This window comes from Pogoniulus pusillus, chromosome 26, assembly GCF_015220805.1.
Source record: "Pogoniulus pusillus isolate bPogPus1 chromosome 26, bPogPus1.pri, whole genome shotgun sequence".
Lineage (NCBI taxonomy): Eukaryota > Metazoa > Chordata > Aves > Piciformes > Lybiidae > Pogoniulus > Pogoniulus pusillus.
The window spans coordinates 9980055-9999219 of NC_087289.1; the positions used below are offsets into that span (position 1 = coordinate 9980055).

General features: G+C 40.5%; 1 long non-coding RNA gene across 4 annotated transcripts in view; it reads right to left on the minus strand.

Annotated features, from left to right (window-relative positions):
• The window catches only part of LOC135186787 (uncharacterized), a 192514-nt gene extending 174435 nt beyond the window's left edge, over positions 1-18079 (minus strand). For 2 of the 4 annotated variants that reach the window (XR_010307097.1, XR_010307098.1), the window contains exons 1-4: positions 17940-18079; positions 17539-17652; positions 5877-6014; positions 4344-4431 (exon numbers count right to left, since the gene is read on the minus strand). This is a non-coding gene — a long non-coding RNA (uncharacterized LOC135186787). The remainder of the gene's footprint in view (positions 1-4343; positions 4432-5876; positions 6015-17538; positions 17653-17939) is intronic. The other 2 variants (XR_010307095.1, XR_010307096.1) reach the window with 1 other exon arrangement.
• Positions 18080-19165: the final 1086 nt, after the last annotated feature.

Genomic DNA, 19165 nt, shown 5'->3' on the forward strand with positions numbered 1-19165 from the left:
TGTCCAGAAAAAAATGAGTGTTTTCCATCACATTCAGAGAAAATAATTCAGCACCAAAGTGAGACATTTGACATGCATGGTGCCCAGTTTTTAGCTACTAGTGTAATATCCTTTAGCAGTCATTCTTAAGATGCAGATGGCAAATGGCCAAAGCCATTCTACAGGCTGCCAGTCTGCTTGAAAGAGTATATTCTAGGCTGAAGGCATCGTCATTGTTCTCAATGGTCTATTGCTTAAAATAGACTCATATCAGCAGGCCTTCTTTTCAGACCCCCCTCCTCCTTTTATTCATAGACTTGAAAGAGAAATCTCCTTGGACAATCATTTTCATTTTGAAACACTTCCTACTCTAAAGTCATCTCCAGCATCAAAATGAACAATTCCATTAAATCTTTTAAGATATGACTTACACCAAGTATCACTATCTGGATATTTAAATTGACAAAATCTCTGCTATAGGGACAAACACAGCACTTACCTTTCTAGCAGTGGGAAATCACCCACTCTTCAGATGCATCTGTACTCCTTGTTACACACAAGGTGCAAATTACACCAAGACACCACCAATGTGAACCAATATCAAAGAACCTATTCATCTAGTCTCACTGTAACTTGCTCTGCTGAAACTGATTGCTTACAAACTCTTAAGTACATTGTATTAGCAATGATATGCACAGACACCTGAAATGGAAAGAAACATCTTCATAGCCCATTGATTTTACCTCCTCACACTTCTCTACCTGAAGCTAAATGGGTAGTCAAGAGGCAAACAGGTACAGTAAGATGTTTTATAACTGTAGCATAATACAGTGTGTGTATATATCTGGGGGGAGAAGGAGTTCAGGACATGCAAGCCACAAGCAACTGGTTTTTTTCCATTAACACATTGCTTTATATTTACAACTTACCCTTCACACTTTGAATTCTCCTTCCAAACAACATCACTCACCACTGATACCAGACACTGCACCTCTACAGCAGTTGTGATGTGCATTACAAAATCTGCCATATCTGGCTAGGGAAAACCAGTGGTTTATTTTCCCTATTCTCAACTTTTATTGTCAAGAATAAGTTATCTGACTTACTTTCCAACAGTCTAATGAGAACAGTATTTTGGAAATTCTGTCAAATGTAGTTTATGTGAACCGTGTCTGATATTTAAGGACTCAGGAAGTTGCCATGTTATGTTGTACCTATTGGATTCCTGCTATAATATCTAATGTTAAGCACATCATCTTCACTGCAAAGACAAGGGAAAAAAAACCAAGCCAAAAGGTTGCTTTGCCTTGTGCTATACTCAGGTAGGTTGAAAGCAAGTTTATACAGGTGCACCAGGTTTTGGGGAAAAAAGTGAAAGAAAAAAGAAGAAAACTACAAAAACCCCCAACAAAAACTAACAAACAAGCAATAAAAATAAACAAATCAACCACAACTCCCTGCCCCTCCAAAAAAACCCAAACCCCCAAACAACAGAAAAAAAATGACTAGCAAGACAAAAAAATACCATATTGGAAGGGACCTCAAGAATCATCTGGTCCAACCTTAAAATGCTAGATCATGATCCAAATCTGCTGTCATAGTTGCACAGAGCTGTTCAATCAGGTTTTGAATGATCTCCACAGATGAATGCTGCCTCCTTGGCTAAATCTGCTCAATTCACCTAATAATAAGATTCTTCTCCTAAATTCAATCTAAACCTCTATAATTTTGTGTTCATTGCCTCTCAGCTTCCTACCATGCACAGAGCCTGGCTCTGGCCTCTCGGTTACAACCTCAAAAGCACAGGAAGGCTGCCCTCAGGCTCCCCATAGAGCCAAATGAATCACAATCACTCTGTACTCAGTTCAGTATATCATGGGAACCATGGTTTATTTTATGAGATGTAGCTCTTTGTGCCCAAATTATGATTTCCAAGAGAAACTGCAGCAGTTTTATCTTTAAACAAATGAGCTCATATTTTTGCCAGCAGCAAAATGAAAAGAGAGAGAATCAGGTTTTTTAAAAATCAAACAAAAACCACAACAGCTTTACTTGCCAAAATGTGGGGGGTTTAAAAGCAAAAAAACCCTGTGAAACAGTACTGTAGTGCTGGAACTACAACACCCACCTCCTGTTTATCCCAGTATCTCTACCATAAGTCTGCTCTATAAGAACAGCCACATTCACAAATGGAACAGTAAATCCCTAGTAGCGTTTATCCAAATACGGAAAAGGCATATTCCATGCAAAAGTTTAGCAACAAAACCAGAGAAGGTCTGATTTAGTAAATCCAGCTTGCCTTATTATTTAGCAAACACCTTCTACTAAAATCCTACAGTTTGTTGACAGCAATCTGAAATGTGTTAAAGCAGGATACACATACAGAATATCTTATTTACTAAAGCAGAATTATTTTTGGAAAGGCTGAATGTGGAACAAGCTACATCTTGCTCTAATTTACAGCTGAGCATCCTGTTTACATGCTGATGTCCATGTTTGCTTTTTTGGTTACAGGAAGCAATGTTGAAAGACTTGAAATAATTTTGCCTCACACTGCCTATCAAGTTATTCCACTCCTATAGGAAACAATGGCTTGGGGTCAAGTTAACTCATGCAGAGAAATGGGAGAAAGCCGAGTGGTTTCACTGCTCTAAGACAATGCCATTTTAACAGCTTTGCTGCAAGGATTTTCTTTGCCAGGCTTCTATGCCCAATCTGTCTCTCTGAAATATGTACAACTTCCTTCTGGCACTTCTGCTCAGAATATTGTTCAAATTATTTTTTCTTCTATCCAAACCTTTTTTTTTTTCCCCCTCTATTTTACAGGGCAAAGTACTAACATTTTCACAATATTTGCCCTTGATCTTCAAGCTGCAGTCTTAACATATCAATCTTAACTATGGAGACATACACAACAGAAGCTTCTGCATTATATCTCTGCATTATTATTTTTTGTTTACATCTGTGTCTTGAAACATAGATTGGTTGGCCTTATAGACGGTTAAGAGCAAGAAGCCAGGACAGTTTTCCACAAGAATCTCTGTGCAAGTGCCAGCTGGATTTTGCAGCCTGATGCTCAGCAAAGCACAGTGAAACAACAACATTGCTAGTATTCTTAGAATGCTCTGAAAAGGAACAGGAAAAGGCAAGAAAATAATCTTACTCTGTACCAGAAACAAGTGCTGGAAAGTCAAAGAGGAGAAATCAAGTTCCATCTTCCTTACAGCATGCAATCAACATCACTCACAGTCACTCTCATGCATCACAGTGACACTAAAGGTAATAAGCTGTACATTGAAGAAGGGAAATACTGAAGAGGTGTCATTGCAGCACATTCCCCTTTCCTCTTGTTCTCCATGCCCTCCAAAACTGTACATTGCTTCCAGGATACTGAAAACACTGCTTGCTGAAGCTGACTAGTGGGGGGACCCACTGGGTGTGCAACATCTCTTGAGATATGTTTATTAATGATTTGTAGCAACACATTCATTCAGAGATTATTTACTTTGTAATTTAATGGCTGATTTGCCCTACCTTGGAATCATTGCTAAGGAGCATGGGACAATCCTAAGCATAAGCAGAGCCCCAAAACACAGATGGTGCTGAGGTGATACAGAAGTCTTGATTCATAGCATGGGTTTGGTTTAAAGGAACCTTAAAGACTATCTAATTCCAAGCCCCCTGACATGGGCAGGGACAGCTTCCACTAGACCAAATTGCTTAAGGCTTCATCGAACCTGGCCATGAACACCTCCAGGGACGGGGCATCCACAGCCTCCCTGAGCATCCTGTTCCATTGTCTCACCATCCTTACTGTAAAGATTTTTATTCTAAAATCCAGTCTATATCCACACTCTTCCAGTTTCAGTCTATTCACTCTCATTCTATCACCACAAGTCCTTGTGAAAATTCCCTTCCCAGTTTTCTTGTAGGCCCCCTTCAGATAGTATAAGGTCTCCCTGGAGCCTTCTTTTCTATCGAATATACATGATGACTCCCTAATACTTTAGAATTGCTCATGCTCAATGCTCAGGGTCTCTGGGCTGGTCTTGTGCATGTAGACAAGCTAGTTCAAACATCACTGAGTTTTATTAATTCGTTATCAAGTACAATGAAAATTTAAAGAAGTCCAGAACAAAACCAAACAACTGAATCCCCAGTGTCACACTGTGAAGAGCAGCTATATGGGGTAAACAGGACTGGGTAGCAGTCCTGTGCTACTTACTTTACCTGCCCAGCATTCTTAGAATAGCCTAAATTATTACCTGTGTCAGGCACTGCCAAGTGGTACCTTAATGCACACAAAGAAAATCCTCAAAATTCAAAGCTTATGTAGAAGGGGAAAGTAATACCAGTTTCTTTACCTCAGGCACAAAATTGGACTTCACATGTGTGGTGGACAGAGTAACACTTCATCACAAGAGCCAATTTTCTTCCAACTCCCCTGCAGCTCTTAAAAACATAGATCTTAGATTAACTAAATGTCTTTCCTCTCTATTGTGCCTTAAATCAAAAATTAAAAGGAATGATAAATGCATCATTTCATTATTTACTGTGCTCACCAGAAGGTAGATAGTTTAGGAAGGAGGACTGTTCTCCCTTAAGAAACATATACTGATATAAAGAAAACCCCACCCTAACGCCATGTCACTCCCCTTCCGCAAGGAGAGAAAGGGTTTTATTTCCTCAGGGAAAACAAAAGCCAGAATAAAAAGCTAAGTAGTTATTAATATGGAAATCATCTAAAAAAAACCCCAGCAAAACCCTGTGACATCTAACAGCCAAAAAGCCCTAGGACAGTTCCATCTCGTGCAGCTTAAATTCTAATGCTGACTGTAGTGAAAACACAAGAGGTGAAAAAAAGACAAGACAGAACCAAAAATATGCGTAGTGCAAGCCTTCAATCAATAAACTACTTAAAAACGTAAGTATACTAAGAAAGTTAACAGTTCAGCATCTTCCTGCTGTGTAGGGCTTTGATAGAAAGAAGTATGACTTTTTTTGTTTAATAGGGTACATCCTGCCCTCCAATAATTCCATCTCTGGACTTGCTGTATTGCTTTCCTGCATGAACAGCACGCTGAGTGGGTACAGCTCCTCAGCTCACTGGGGCTTGAGCACACAAAGAGTGGCTGAAGTATCAGCCAGGTGCCATAATCCTTAGCATCTTGCCAGGCCATAGTGCCTCCTAGCCTCAGGTTCACAGGAGAAAACACGAACCAAGAAATCATTTGAAGAAACCCCAGCAGAAGCACAGCAAAGGTAGGATGCAGCAGCTCCAATGCTGGGGCTTAGGCAGCTGGTTTATTAATTCTTGTCACCACTGATACACCGCACTTGCCTTCATCAGACAAACTGCCTATTCTTTTTTTTGGCAGAAAAGGGCTCTGTGTTTGATAGCACAGTAGCTGCTGTGCAGGTACTGCTGGTAAAACCCTGTGCTCTGGAGCCACATACAAAGTTCCAATTCCACTTTCTCCTTGTCTACAATCTGCAGCTTAGAGTTTATGTGAGGAAATCTGAGACGCTTAGGTGCATCTGGACAGGACAGCAGAGAAAAGCAATTGCCTAAAGTTAAGATTGTGAACATGGAAGCTAAAAATCAGCCAGGAGGTTTTAATTTCTAATATTAACATCATCACAGAAATGTTATTCATGGAATTCACTGCCATGGGATAAAAGTTGGCTTTAAAAATGCTTGCTAGCTAATGCAAAACTGACCACTCGCAGGGGAGATTACGAGCTAATTTGAAGAAAGATTTATTTGCCTTTGCTCTGGTGCTGTTTAATGCTGTGGAAACCTAAAAGTATCCGATTAGAAAAACAAAATTGAGGGAAAGCTATAAGATGGGCCAAGGTCTCCCATTGCTTTCAGCATGTTACAAAATAGATGATACCTTTTATAATCATGCAGCAAAAATAAATCAGCCTTTCACAATCGAGAGGAGACAGCGTAACTCGTTCTGGTGCTTTCTGTCTTTCTGAGGCAAGTGTGCTCCAAAATACTGTCACTTTTGTTGCTTCCAATATGTCAGCTTGGAAAGGAGATCAGAGAAGTGAGATCAGGCCAACATAAACATTTTACTGCCATTTTTTCCCCCTTATTACAATTGCTTTCAAGTGGGGATCAACATAAAATATAGTATCTCATACCAGCTAGATGAAGTTTTTTGCTGGGCTCAATGTCCTGACAAGGTTCAGGCTTCGGTGACATCACATTTCATTTTTAGCTGTTGCCCAGCTGCAGTGTCTTTTTAAATTGAAAACTAGTAATTATTTAGCTAGATCTTGTGTCGTGATTTGTGGTTCACAGTCCTGAAGAAGCGTTCAGGAAATCTCTGCGTCCCAAACCACCTTTGTAGACCCCTCAGATGATAAGAGTTTATTCACCTTGATAGACCTCCCAGATCATAAGAGTTTGTTCACTTATATGCTGAGCATGATGGCAAAAGGACCTAAACCATGTGTGCCTGCGCTGACCCACAGCGCAGCACAAGGGCTGGAAGTTTGCTGGGACCAGCCCAGTGTTCCTGTTTCCAAGACCTAGCCAGGGAGCCCTGGGTGTTCCCAGTCCTCTCACCTTGTCTGGATTCTTTTTAAGTGACTTTGAGCAATATAGAAATAGTGATTTTCTTTTTTCCTTAATGCTGCCTACAAAGAGCCTCCCCACTTTTAGTCCATTAACAAATCTTTCCTGGGATCTATTAACATGTCACTATGGAATGCTTTTTTCTTCAAGGTTTAATACAGCTTAACTCTGCCTTAGTCATATTGCTCTACACCACTTTATAGGCTGCAGCTTCAGGGAAACTTTGCCTTTTATTAGTACCCATATACTATCATGATGACATTCCAGAAATCTAGTGTGCTTTGGGTTTCATAAATTCTTGTACCTTTGATTTACTTAGTGGATCTGCAGCTTTCCAAGAAGGAAGATGTGCAGACAAGGCAAGGAATGAAATGTTACAGTAGCAAGATGTGTCAGCACATTGCTGCACAAAGAGGAGCTGTACCTGACAGAAGATAGGTCACTGCTTCCCTGCAGAGATGCTTGTGAGCATTAACAGTAGCACTGGCTTGGTCAAATTCTTGGTACAATCATGGTGAGTTCTGCTCTGACAGTCAGTGAGACCTGACAGACTCTCAAGCTTGCAGCTTTGTTAGGAGAGACTGTTTCTAGCTTGATGGTATCCCATAAGGAAGATCTTTTATGTCAGACTTCAAGCATTTCAGATCCAGCCCATCTAGAAGCTCTGCTGCTTGCTTGCTGTGGGCCAGCAGCCCTTTGGGGTGATTTGCACACCTCCAGTTGAGAAAAAGAAGTCAGGAACTGAAAATCTTTCTTGGAAGCACAGATTTGGACACACCTTTGAGTGATATTTTACACTTTCTAATGACGCTTGTGAGAGACATAAGGAAGTGTCAGTGTGCTAAATCTGTGGTCACCATCTGATAAATCTCATATATCACTGGCCTTATTACTGGACAAACTGGGATTATGAGGTTGCATAAAATTAGTTACTGAAAATTATGTTGTCTTTTCCAAGTCCATTTCTAGCGAGATTCATATTTAAAGGAATTTGAGATGCTGTAGTCCTAGGAACACAAACAAGATGGATTCTCTGATGAAATGGAAACAAGGTCCAGCCTGCTCTCTCTACATTACAGCAGATCCCATCATATCCACATTTGTATCCCTGCTGTTTAAGGCATTTGTCATTTGCAGGTTCTGTTTTAGCATTATGTAAAAGAATCCAAAACCAATCCCATCTATCTTCTAGTAAGACCCCACCTGACTATTTTTCTCTAGAGAAAAACCTAAGTAGGCATTGTCTAGGTCTGCTTAGACATATGTTGTCTTTTTCCAGTTTCCTGGCAAGAATTTCTTGGGTTGTTTTTGTCTAGGTTTTTTTTTTTTTTTTTTTTTTTTTTTTTTTTTTTTTTTTTTTTTTTTTTGTTTGTTTGTTTGTTTTTTCTCTCCCATGTCAAGGTTGCTGCAATGGTCTCTGCCTGCCTGTGAAATGGTATTAGACACAGAGAAGACAGTATATCGATCTTTTGGCATCTATATCAGCTTCCTCTTTGTTTCTGAGTATAATTTCAGTCCTATTTTTTTTTACCTGGTTGAATCCTGAAAGGTTACTGCTTTTGTCTTTATGAATTGCCATAGCAACTGTGGTGCTGGAGCAAACAGTCATGAGCTTTAACAGCCTGGGGGGCAGCAACAGAACACTCTTAATTTAGAGACCTTCATCTCTAAAATCTAGGTTGTTTTACCAGCTTGATTGGGTTATATTTTCTGTATTTCAGCATGACTGACTTTGTGATCTGTGAGCTACAGGATCCTGATTTCTGTGCAGCAGGAAGGGAAGAGGCATGAGTTTGTTTGTTTAGGAAGGATCACATTCTTTTTCCTTTGAAAAAGTCTAGAATGAAACCCAAAGTATCTATTGGCTCACATGTATATCTTAAAGTGTAAGACCACAGCCTTTATATCATTGCAAGACTATGGCTTAAGTCTGAGGCCAAGGTGAGACACACTGAGCACTATGGTACCAAATTTGCTTATGCTGAAACAGAATTTGACCTGTTGTTTTTTGCCTAAAAGTGCCTTAGGGCCTCAGTCAGAGCTGTGCCAAGAGGCTACTGTTTGGAGCTCTGCAGTCTTACACATCAGCTGCTGAGGCACTGGTTTCCTCTTGTTGTTCTCATGTCTTTATTGTTCCCATGGCATCACACCTGCAAACCCCAGTAATGTTCTATGGCAGGTTCTCGTGGGAAGCCATTAACACTGGTGTGAAAATCAGCTCTTTCCCCCAACCTTTTCATACCTCGTTTTGTAGATATTAGTTTGTATTAGAGACAGGTAAAACACAGCCCACAGCAAAGCAGTTTCAATGCTAAACACTATTAGTACTTTAAATACTATTATCTGAGACCACTTGTGCATGGAAGATTAATGACCAGGGTGCAACACTTACTCAGCTGCAATTATGCCACAAAGAAGAATATCCAAGGAGTTTGAATGGATCTCATAAAAAAAAAACCAACAACAACAAAACACCAAAAACCAAAAGGAACAACCCAAAAAGTCAACACAAAACAAAAACAACCGCCTTATTATAAGTAGTGGGAAAGTATACCAAAAACAGTCATTGTCTTCCTCTTCATTCTCAACATTGTTCCACAGGGGAGAGCCTCCAGAGGATACTTGTTAGTGGATTCCAACACCCTCTCTCCCACTGCCCGCAGGAAAGAGTTTTGTCTTTTCCTTCTGTGTGTTTTCAGCTGCAGATCTGGCTAATACTTTGTGCCTGAGAGCCTGTCTCGACACCCTACACGCAAAAGCCCCTCCAGTGCGAGTTGCAGCGTTACCTACTTGAAACCATGAACACAGGGAAAGTCCCAAATGGTAGAGCAGCAGATAAACACCAAACTGTCATGTGGTTTGTCAGTGGGTCTGACTCCCCCTTCAGCTAGCAGAGCAGAAAGCAGCAGCTACTTGTATTTTATGCCACAAGTACCTTGCCTTAAGTAGCACAAAGTTTGTGTATGAATGACAACAGATGCACAGTTGGCCGCTTGCCCAATCCTCATTCACATCTGCCAGCCATGACAGCTATACCTGCCACAATGCATGTGCTCTTATCAAAACTGGTGCAGCTGGGGATCTTCTCAGTGGAAAGAGCTGGGTGTCAAAGCCCTTCCTCTCCCTAAGAACAAAGGCATCCAAAACTCACACTGTCAAACACTGTAAGGTGTTTCTGGTCACACTTTTTGTTCTGTAACACTCTAACATGGACTGTTTAGTGTTACTGCTGACCTAGCTGATGAAATCATGAGACTCAAAGTATATTCTGCAGGATTTTACAGAGGCTTGTGTTTTTGTCTTCTGGGTAAATATTTTCCAATCTGCTTGCTCTGAATTCCATGTGTTTTATCAGGACTTTGGGATTTAACCAAGACTGCCTACACAGCTGACAAGCAGCTGCATCCGTCCCCAGAAGTCTGAAGCTAAGCTTCCAAAGTACTCTAAATACCAGAAGCCGGCATCTGCCCATTTGCCTTTTGACAGGTATGGCTTTTGGTGACAGCTTCTGTGAAACTAAATATTGTGGAAGATGCTGCTTTACACTTCACCTGCTTAATTTTTTACCACTGAGACTGTTTTTAAACAGTGGAGGCCATTCCAACATCCTTCAGATTAACGATGGCTACCTACCTTCTTCCTAGAACAGAAACCATCAAACAATTGCAAAGGGAGCTGAAGCAACCCCAAAAAGACAACTTTATGTGAATCTGGAATATCCAGACTGCACTGAGCTCTTCATTTATGTTACAGTTCCTTGGCTACCATTGCTTGCATGTAGAGCGATGTGTTAAACCTCAGAGAAGGCACTCAACCTTAGCCTTTGGGGCAATCCTCCCTGCACTTCTCTGTGCTTAGCTTCAAAAGCAGCTATTTTCACAACCCAAGTGTTAGAAGTGTAGGATGCTGTGATACAGCAAGCAGGGCTGTGGCTCCCTGGACAGGTGGCTCTGTCAGAAACAGATCTTGGTCTGCTGTGAGAGAAGCACTGAATGGAGGAGGAAAAAGGAGATAAAGCCTGGGACAGTTGTAGTTTTACAGTCTCCTTTTTCAGCTTGCACACTAGAGATAAGAGCAGACAAGCTTTATGACAGTGTGAAGAAATCAATACATTTTTATTGATTCTTGTAGCTGCAGACCTCTCTCACCCAGCACAAGTACAGGGGTCAGAGTATGAGTACATGACTGTCCCACTACACTATGAGTGTGCTCCTTAGAAACCATGCCATTTGATTCACCAATCATGAAGCCTGCTCCTTTACATGACTGCAATGACAACAGCTGACCCAGGAATTACTCTCAGCAGAGGAAATTAGGTGCTGAAAATTTTCCAGTGCACAGCTAGAAACTACAACAAAGCTAGTGGCAGCTGCAGCTGAAAGCACAGCTTCAAGTGAGGAAAATAAATTTCCTTATGAAAGGCTATTTTCAAACAATTGCACAGAGCCTATTGAAGCAATGTATGTTCTTCCAAAAGAGAGAGGTCCACAAAGTTGCATCTGAAGAATGACACAGAAGTTGAACCACCAAAACAACTTGGCAAACTAGCTAAGAAGTGGCATAATTAAAAGAGAATGAAATGAAGGGCTTGGAACAAGCACCTAGTTTTGAAGCAAAAGGAATTGGAAACAGAAGTCCAATGAAAATGAAATTAATGCAGACATGAGTATGAAAAAAATAGTGAAGCAGACTTATAAAGTAAAAGTAAACATTACATTTTTTCTAAGTCCTCCAAAAGCATCAATGAGGGCCACAAAAAGTTGTTTTGATTTTGCAAAAACATTAATTTCCTTACTTGGCATTTTAACTTCTGTTGGAAAATTTCTGACCTATTTCTACCCTACTGAAAAGCTGTTCATTAGCAAATATGAGCTTCTGCCACCATTTTCAGTTGCTGCAAAGCTGTCAATATGTTGTAAAACTTACTAGAAGGTCCTTTCAATATTATGGCCCACCTCTGCAAATGACATTTTGTGGTCGATTTGATTGTGTGGCAATAGACCTGACCTTTTTTGTCACGTCTTTCATTGCCTATTTCTTCAGCCAAGTCCATTACCTGTTCCAAATTCCTTCAGCTCTTCCCTTTGACTTTGTATTACTTTCCACTTCATTCCCAGATTGCACCTCCTAACACTCTACACCTGCTTTTGATGTTGCCGAATAGGGACAATGACTATAAAGCTATTTCCCTTTACAAGTCAAACCTGGAAGGTCTCTCTGTTGTTTTGAAGGTCTCTATTTCCATTGCCCATGTAAGCGTCCTTGTTGTTTTTCCCACTAGTGAAGAAAGGGCAAATGTCATATTCATTGAAGCAAAGACTTTTCTTTGAAGCAGTATTGATTTTTCCTTTTCCCCTCTGAAGCTTTGCCAGGCTCCATAAAAGCATGTTTCTTGTTCAGAAACTCTTTGGACTGAGAGACAACAGGGGCAACAGAACCAGCAGGGCACAGTGGGAAGTTAGGGCATCTGGTGGGGAATGACAATTGTGACAGCAGCTAGAAAAAGAAAGAGGTCATTTTATTTTTAACTGTACTGTGAGAACAATTGTGGATCAGAACAAAGCCAAAGGGAAGACGCAGCTTTAATTCCAACATATGATTCCTCCTTGTCTGAACCTGAATATGAACATTTTTCTAGGGTTCAGCAGATGGAAGCAAGACACCAAGACCGCTACAAGCAACAGCTTGGCTAGAGGCTTAAACACCAAGGTGACAAAAGGTGAGTTCCTGGCACAATGCTATAAAGGTTACACTATGTTGGAGCAGCAGCAGCATCTAGACCTGCAGATAACTTCTGAATGAAGGTCCAGTACCGTGCCAGGACTCTGATTAAGAGTACTGAATTACTTCATTCAAAGTTAACCTCGTGCAATGCAGAAAACCACCACAGCATTTACTAAGCTCACATATATCACAAAAGTTCAAAGTGTCCCTCTTTTCCCCAAAATGCCTGTCTTTCATAGGCTCCTTGAAGTCTGTGAGCATATGCACATATTTATCACCTGTGCACTGGAGAGGATGGATGCTACCTTTAAGCATTAAAGGTGGTGCCTCCAGCACCCTTCCACAGCATTTTCTTCATGCTGACTCAGAGGAAAATGTCACTTATTGAAACATCAGTGCCACTTTTTGCAATGCTTCTGTAGTTCTTGGAGCTGTCAAGCTGGTCTTCCAAAGCTCATTAGATAAATAGCTGCTGCTGCTGAAACTGCATGCAAAATTACAGCAGCTGCCTCTTGCCTAGTAGGTCAAGCTGTAATTAAAGTAGCTTTTCCTACAGTTCTTGGGTTTTGTAAAATTAACACTTGCTACCAGGAAGCAAATAACAGTAAAAATTACTCCTAATGCTAGCAAGTGTGATCTTATATCCACAAGATGGAAGTGAACCTAATAGTGTCCCCAGTGCCTTTTCCTGCTTGGTTCCCATCTCTCAGTGAGAAAGTTCTTTAAAATCTAAAAATCCATAAAATGGCTTCCAAATTCTCAGCTGTTTTGAGAACTCTGCATATGTGACAGCTGGAAATGAGACTGTTTTTAACACCTGTGAAAAAACTTAACCAACAGCAGTGAGAGGGTTCTGTTGATTAAAGGATATTTTCTGCTACTCATTTGTAAGGGAGATGATTCATTAAGTGCTGTCTGAAAACCATCTTCATGTTGAATAAAAGGAACATGTTTTCTAGATACTAGGGCTTACAGGAATAACTTGAACACCCACCTCCATCTCTGATGGTAACCTGCACTTGGCACATCAGCATTGCTCCAGCTGCTGATGACATTTGTCAATGCACTTCAGCCTCCCTCAGCAGGGCCATCACTAGCTGCTGCTTTTTCCTTCCTCTACAATCAGCTGTACCTGTCAGTGCAGTTTGGTAGTCTCTTTCTCCAAGGATAGGAAGTATCCTGAAGCTGTGACACTTTGCATAGGGGAAGAAAAGCATAACTGATGCCGTTTGCCCTGGCAGGACCCAGGCACAGCAAGTAATAAGTACAGGGAAACTATTTCAGTGTCCTAGGTCAGCTTTGACTTCACACAGTTTCCTGCAATACATTTCAGGGCATATCACACTGTTGACTTCTGCACTGATGTTACCCATCCAGTTTCTGTGTACATTTGTTTTCATTATTTGTGCCCTTCCTGCTGTTTTTTCTGACAAGCTTGGGATCTGAAAGCTGCTTTCCCAGACCTCTAAGCAACAACCCATCATCAGCTGTGCTCATATGGAAGGCTGCAGCTTGAATTTGTTTTCAGAAAAAGCACATTACAAGACTTGCTTATTCAGCAGTTACCTGGTTTGCTCACACCAGACAGAGTCAATTTACAGACCATGCCTGCTGTTGACCCTGCTGTCTGCTCTGGATTATTCCTGTCTGCCTCCACTTTCTAAAATTAAACGTTAGTATTTTTAATTGCTAGTTTTAACTCTTGTCTAATTGGGCACAAGCTCACACTGTTACAGATGATTCTAAGGCAAACGATGGGGATCACCTGTCAGGGAACGAGAGTGGGGTTTCTGGCAGTAACAAAATGAGTTTGTACTATTCTGGTCTTGTCCATCTTCCATAGATCACTGAATGGTGATGAAACAGGTCAGGTCCCCTCACTACCCCTGCCCAGCTGACATGCACCACTGTGTTGCAGAGATTCCAGCTCTTGGAACGTGATGCCTCAGAGGACTGCCAGTTTAATTCAAAGCAATTCTGAGGTTGCTACTTGTTCATGTTGCAGCTGAATGAGCTTGAGATGTTGAAGAATATATCTTGTGGGTAGGCATCTCAAGCTTGCCTGTGGTAAATGCTCAGTGCTGAGATTACAGATCATGATGTTTTATTGCTATTCTTTCTGTTTTTTTTTTTGTTACTGAAGACAGATGAAATCAAAGTGGCTCATTCAGAATAATAACTGCAATATAATTTTGCAATAATTTTGAAAAATATAGGCTATCTTCCTATATATTAAAGTATTACTAAATTTGACCAAAGGAAATATGAAAATTGATTTATTTTTTTTTTACCCAAGAAACAAATGGCTGCTGAAATTATTATAGCATTTCCTTCTCCTTTTAATAAGGCTTCTTTCTTCTGCGTGACTCTCTCTAGCTGATCCCATCTTAAAAACATTTTTGAGTTATGGGAGCCTGTCCTACATAATTTGCTCTATAGAGTGCCAAAGATTTGCACTCTGCACATTCCAAGTTCAGCTTCTAGTAGTGTGGTAAGTTCTCTCCCGATAACCAGCTCTGACCATAGCAACACTGAATCTGGAGGAACATTCAGGAAACTTAAGCTCAGTACCTGCCTGAAGGATTATGGACATCTCACAGACCACAGAAATGATGAGACTAAAAGAGTTGCTTCAGATGTGTTCTAGTTTAGAAACAAGCACCTGAATAATTTGGCCACTGTCACCTAGCGTGCAGCAAAACCATGGCAGGTCCATCATAACACCAGTGAGTTAAGGTCATCAACAAGGCAACAGTTCACATTACTATTTTTAGACTCAAACAATATTTGCTTGTTTTCTCTTCAGATTTTAGTAAGGTTTAATTTGCTTTCCTTTTTTGTTAGCATACCAGACCACAGACCTAGATCCATTACTATCATGACATTTATACAAGCCTGAAATAAGCTGTTTGGTTTCTCCTACTGCTCCTTTCAGTCAGATGCCTGCAAATGCCATGTGGAAGGGTCCACAATGGGCTCAGCTGGCCTATGACTCACTTATCCTTACCGGCCTGCAGAAAAAAGTGCTTTCCAGGACCACTGCTGCCCTTTGTTAGCCTTTCTCGACTTTCCACTGAGACTTCAACACTGCTGAGACAGCTGGTGGCGCTATGGGGGCTGCAGTGTTCATAGTGTAAAGTCAAATCATTGTTCTATGCTATCATAATGCTGGCACGGTATTGTCACATTACAGTGCAACTTGCAACGACCAGCTGAAAGCTTATGTGCACGACAGCCTCAAAACCTCCTTGGGTTGTGTGTCACCAGCATCAAGAAGGAGCAGACATTACAAAACTCCAGAGCTGAACAAGAACATTCACAATATGTTTGATTAGCATATACATATGAGAACGAAGAGAGAAAAGAGAGTAGATATTAATGCAAATCTAAGTGCAGAAACTGTCTGAATGCCAGCAGGGAAATTCCTGTTGTCAAGGATGAAAGACAAGATATCTCCCATTTCCTAGTAGTGTCCTTCATTAACTTTGTGAAAGCTGAACAAAGCCAATATGCGAGTAAGTGCACTGCACAAGCTCCCTGTCTCTCTCCTCAGGAGATGCCACATATAATGCAAGCCTGAAGCCAGGGACACATAGATAACAGGTCAGATACCAAAAAGCTTAATTTTTTTGCTGATCAGATGTGAACCATATGTAATCATACCACTCCTTAATCCAAGTAATTCTGCTGTAAACAAAAGTCTGCTGTGTCTGGTATCTAGGTTAACCAGATGACAGCTTCTTGGCAAATTCTTTGAATAAATAAGAGTTCCTAGAAGATATTAGTCAGTGAGTCTCATGAATACTCACAGCTGTTCTCCAAGATTCAGAGCTGTCTAGCTTTGACCTCTGATCTGAGAAAGCAGCTTTACAGAGGCATTATAGATCAACAGAATGTACTTGCACTTGGTGATTGCACCACAGGTTGTCCCTATTAGCTGATGCTTTTCATATTGATCTGTCCTCTAAACAGATAATGCTTAGTAGTTGCATAGGCAAAGCCATCAATATCTGTTGGATTTGTACCTTTGACCTCAGCATGTGGCAAATATTGCTTTGTTTTCTTCTGTTTGTCTTTAGTTTCTCAGTTAATCTGACTGCAACACACAGTATGAGGTTCAGTGGTTTGAAAAAATGCAGCCAAGGCCATCATATAACTCTGCTCTAAGACAAAACTGATCACATTTTGCATAATTCTCTTGGTAATACTAATGCTTTACAGGACAACAATCAGTTCTCCCTCCAGTTAAGTAAGTTGACAGTGATTTAAAAGGCATATTGCTCTAAAGCATGTTTTTGTAAGTCTTACAGTCTTAACTGCTTGTCAAATGGATGTCAGAGACCACACAGAAGTCTAAAAATACTCACATAAACCCTTCCTCAAGTGCTTGACATCGATCTGTCTATTGTACATCTTCGTGCTCAACACAGGTTAAAATAGTGCAGCTCACTGTGACATTGTAACTAGAGGCTGCTAAGCTGACAGAAATAATTTGTTATGCTGCTTACAACTAATAAAACCCCTCTTGCTTTTGGGCAGTTTTTGAAACTACAACTCTCATCCTTTTCACATGTGAACTCTTGCTGTTCCTACCAGCTCTTATAGCCTTTAGACAAAGATTTGAAGCCCACAAACACTCTCAAAACTAGAAGGAAGAGGAATGTCTGACTAAATTAAAAAAAAAACAGAACTCCACTGCACCAGAATAGGCAAGTAGTCTTTTTTAAGTGTACTTATTCTGTGTTAAAGGCATCTAAACCCATACTAACTTCTGAGAAGAATCAGCCTACTTCCTCAAAGAAGCTCAAACCAGCAAAACACAGCAGTCTCACAAAGTACTGCAAGAAGCTTCCATTTCTGATAGTGTGCCAGAGAGCTCAGTAGTGGTTTGATCCCCTAAATTCAATCCTCTGAGCTGCTCTGTTTCCTCCAGTTCTCCTTCCCTGCTTTCTCTCCCCTACAGCACTTCTCTCTTCTGGATTTCCACTTTGCTAGCACACAGCTTAACAAAGCTCACCCCTCACAAAGTAGTACCACATGGGATAAAATACTGTGGGACTAGCAATTCTTCCTGTAAATTACATAACCGTACCTCAGCTATTAAGAATCTTGAAGCTACTTAAAGAGATAGAAGACATAAGAAAAAATTCCCCAGTCATCTAACCATCTCAAAGCAGAATCCATTCCACAGCACATTCTGTGCTACAGAAGCCATATGAACTTATTCCCAGCTTAGCCGTACTTACCATTGGAAGGCTTCTGCTCTGCAAGGTTTTTAAAGTGAGGAATGTTCATTGCTTCATGTTGCCTTGGAGTCTTTGCTATTTAATTCTTATTGCTGCTGGTCTTAGCCACAGATGCTATACAATAAAATAAACAACGTGTGGATCATTCTGATCTATGTAGCTAAAGAAATACAATTATTGATAGCATACAAACATAAAAATAAATGCTATATCTCATAAAAAGGCTTCCATATTTATAGCCAATTAAATGTATCTAAAGTACAGAAAGAACAACTTTTTTCACCTACTTTTGGTTCTCTCTCAATCAACAGGAGAAACCAGATACTGGCAGACTTAAATTTACCTAGTCCTACAATTGCCCCTCTTGCTAACTTCAGATAAAGTCTACTCAACCACCTTACCTTAGATATTTAATATTCATAGCTCCACGCAGGGAAAAAAGGAATTTGTGGTGATAACCTTCTACACGAGCAGAGCACCTACAGTAAAACCATCTCCCTCCCACACTCACATCCAGACTAACAAGCTCTCCTTCTGCTCTTTAGGGCAAGAGGTAAACAGCTGTTTCAAATTATAAAACAATCAGAAATTTGGTTTGATGGTCTACACCTGTAATTTATTTACTTCTGCTGTGGAAGGTGCTCATCTTTCTCAGGTGTAGTCAATAGAAATTGTGCTGTTTACTGCAGAGGGGTCAGCTGGAGCTCAGCTCTATGGAGTAGCTGTAGCATAGATAGAAGCACTGCAACAAAGGCCCTTTCAGAAAAAAAAGTCTTAGTGTTTGTTCAGCATATAAAAACACATCAACAACTATTTGAATTGTGGCCATGAGCTAGAAACTATTCATAGCCTCTTTAAGCTTTTTTAATCTAGCAAGGAGCAGAGTTTGCAAGTCACCACTTATATTTCTGTAGGCATATGCTTGCCTTAGCTTGAGGTTGGCTTTTGTCTGTGAAATTCTACTTCCAGCACCTTTCAAAGGGAAAAATTATCACCAAGCCTGTGAGTGAAGGTAATTCAGTGATTGCTACGAATTTCCTGGCACATGTCTCTCATTATTGACTGAAGGGATTCTTGTACCCACCCACAAGCAACTGGTCTTGGCCATACTAGATGCTAGAGATACTAGAGTAGGTGGATTTCCATTCCCATCCCAGATAACCAGTCCTCTGTGGCTGGGAGTGAAAGAGTTAATAGAAGAGTTTAGGTTTCAGTGCTGTTCTGTGCCCAGACCCTAATAGAACAAGAGATCATCTATGAATAGGCCTGGATATGCCACTACAAGGAAAACAAGATAAAGCAAAATCCCAGTCATAAGGAAGAAGAAGACAGATGAAAACAAATGATGAAAAGAAGAGCTTTAAATTACTTCAAATATTTGCATTTGTGTGAGACAGCAGTAAGAACGTGAGAGGGCATGGGGAAAAACACAATTGCATTTATCACAGAAACAGTTCATATAAACCCCAAACACTTGAAGTAAGAGAAAAAAGAACTGATCAAAAATACACACCAAAAATCATACCTGAAAGGATGGAGAGAATATGCTTTTTGAGTAAATGTTGGCTGAATTAGAGAATAAACTGCTCCCAGCAGTAGTCCACACTGAAGCAGCTCAATAAAATCA